Below are 2,940 nucleotides of genomic sequence, written 5' to 3'. Positions count from 1 at the left end.
TCTTCATCAGAGTTTCCCAACTTTGGCCCGACTGACACTTGGGGCAGGATGATTCTTAGTTCCTCAGGGCTGTCTGAGTGCATCGAGAGTGAGAGCAACCAGCCGTGGTGCCTGACCACAGAGAACATGGACCAGGATGGGAAGTGGAGTCTCTGTGCCGAGTGGGATTGGTGGGGAAGGCGGGGAGACTTGGGGGGTGGGGTCTCTTCATTCATTTACGCAACAAACACCAACTCCAGCCCTACTCGGTGCCAGACACGATGCTGGGGCACTGGGGGTGTGGTGACAAATAAGGCAGAGTCCCAGAGTCCCGCCCTTATGGAGCTGATGAGCAAACAGCATAAACAATATGATTCGTAAGGTTTTTTTTTAAAAAAAACTATTTATAAGAGAACTAGAAGGTTAGTAAATTCAAAGGATGTTACAAGAAATATATATATATTAAAGAAAAGAATACTGAGCTGGAGTGAGATTACTAAATTAGACACAAAGTCCGTTGATATCTAAAGGGCAATCAAACCTTTAGGTTATCTTGTTTATCAGACAGAAATTATTGGCATCTCTATTAAACAGAAATTACTTTCAATGGATCAGTCTTCTATACGTTACGTGTCTGGGGCCTCCAACCCACAGCAGACAAGAAGTCAAGCAGTTATATTTTCCCAGAGCAGGAATCTACTGCCCATCTCACCTATGGGCCAACTCTTTTTTTTTGAACAGCTACTAATCTAAGAACAGCTTTCACACTTTTTTTTTTCAGGTGAGACAACTCTTGGTCGACCTCACAGATGGCAAGGACCTTGTCAGCTTACGATCCCTTATTTTATTTTATTTTTTTACACCTACAGCACCTGGTCTTCCTAGGTGGTCTCCCATCCAAGTACTAACCAGGCCCGACCCTGCTTAGCTTCTGAGATCAGACGAAATCAGGCTTGTTCAAGGTGGCGTGGCCAAAGACAGCTTTCACATTTTTATGTGGTTGGAAAAAAAAAAGAAGAAGAAGAAGAATACTATTGTTTGACAGGTGAAAATGACATGAAATTTTTAAAGTGCTATTAGAACACGGTCATTATTTATGCCCACTTATTTATGGATTGTCTATGGCTGCTTCCTGGCCACCATGGAAGAGTCAAGTAATTGTGACAGACACCGCCTGATACACAGAGCTGAAAATATCGACCCTTTACAGAAAAACGGCCCTTTACAGAAAGACTTTGCTGACGCTGAGCTAGAGAATCAGGTGATCCATGGGTGTTTAACCTTGTCTAACAGACGGTGGTCTAGGATCACGTGAAAAGGGCAAGTGGCCATCCGTCGTCCCAGGTTCAAGTTTGGGATAATTTTTGTTGACGATGGCAACCGTAGGTTTGGCGGGCGCTCATGGGAGAGGCTCTAGATGAAGGGAAATGTAACACCGATCACATGTCTTCGCCATCCCGCTTTGGGCAATGGCCGGCAGGTCCTCTTTGGGTATCATTTTGACCGGAGACAAGGCTCTCTCTTCAGAGCTCCATTTCCCTGTAAGTTATCCAAGTCTGAGCGCATCTGCTTAGGGTCTCGCATGTATCTGAGGCTTCTGGATGGAGGGCTGGCCTCAGGGATGAGTCTGCTAGAAGCAAGAGTGGTTCACCCTGGAAGATACAGCCCATTCTTATTTATTAGAGGTCGTTTTGCCCTGAAACACTGAATTGGCGAATATCGAGCCATTGCCACTAGGGGGAAAAGAAACTAGGTTCTCACTTACTGGTCAATGATTGCCACTAGGGGGAAAAGAAACTAGGTTCTCACTGGTCAACTTTTTTCTCAATCGATCAATACGCCACCTTGTCCTACCTGCGTTTCTGTTTGAAAACACCTTATCTGGTACATATTGTTGATTCATCCGCATTGAACCCGCAGCCAGCAGCCCTGTAACTCACGCCTGCACAAAGCTCACCTAACACTGCTTCTCTGTGAGCTTTGAAACCCTAGCCAGCACCTCAGCTCTATGCTCGGGGCCGTTTCAAACAGCGGAATCACCCACAAAAAGCACAAAAATGAGGGGCTCCATTGGCCGTGACAAGGACACTTGCTTATAATATAAGCTGAACCAGAAAGGCAGAGTGCGTGCAGCCTTGTTGGACTTCCGCCGGCAAAGTGGATGGGCCACAGGCAACTCAAAGTGTCCAGCACTCTGGGCGTCCACGAATGAGTATAGATGCACTATGCGTGTTGATTTGGGAGTTCCAAATAAATTTTAGCCAGTAAGCGAACCTGCAGATTCGGGATCTGCGAATAAAGGGGACTCGTCGTTTGTCCTCTGCATGCCTCCCATCAGCCCCTAGTTCTCCTGGTGACAAAATCCTGTCCGTCTCCCCTCCACCTCCAGGACCCTCTGTGCTTTTGCTCTGCCCGTCTCCCCGACTCTACTCCCCGATACTCTCTCCACCCTTCCCCAAGTCCTAAACTCAAACAGCGTCCGAAGATAAGAAAATTCCTCCGACGTTTAGGTTTAGGTTTAGGTCAGCATCTCCCCCTTCCAATGGGAGCCTCTGGGCAGTAGCCAAACGACACACCCATGTGTGCTGAAGCCTGAGCCTTCTCTGTAGCGTGAAGGCACGGGGGTAACTCTGTCCTGTCTCCTTCTTCTGCCCAGGGCTCTCCTCCTTGGTCCCAGGATCGACCTGCCACTTCCCGTTCAACTATAAAAACAAGAATTATTTTAACTGCACTATCAAAGGGTCAAAGGACAAGCTTTTACGGTGCGCGACTTCTTACAATTATGACCGGGACCGCCCTTGGGTGCCGCGTCCTCTTTCTACCCCACTGCGTGACAAGGTCCGGAGATGGGGACAGAGGCTTCAAGGAATGCATCGGCACACCTGGGGGCATTGCTGATGTGAAGAGATAATTTGTTCCTTCCAGCATACCCGATTTGCTGGGGGAATTTGGGTAGCACAA

At 47.7% G+C, this 2,940-nt stretch overlaps 1 pseudogene; it reads right to left on the bottom strand.

The window, feature by feature from the left end:
* Window positions 1–839: 839 nt before the first annotated feature.
* On the bottom strand, window positions 840–958 carry LOC112482163 (annotated as a pseudogene).
* Between the last annotated feature and the right edge of the window lie 1,982 nt (window positions 959–2,940).

This window comes from Pteropus alecto, unplaced genomic scaffold (genome assembly GCF_000325575.1).
Source record: "Pteropus alecto unplaced genomic scaffold, ASM32557v1 scaffold41, whole genome shotgun sequence".
Lineage (NCBI taxonomy): Eukaryota > Metazoa > Chordata > Mammalia > Chiroptera > Pteropodidae > Pteropus > Pteropus alecto.
Note: the sequence above shows the minus strand (reverse complement) of the source record. Positions and strands in the feature narration are given on the sequence as shown.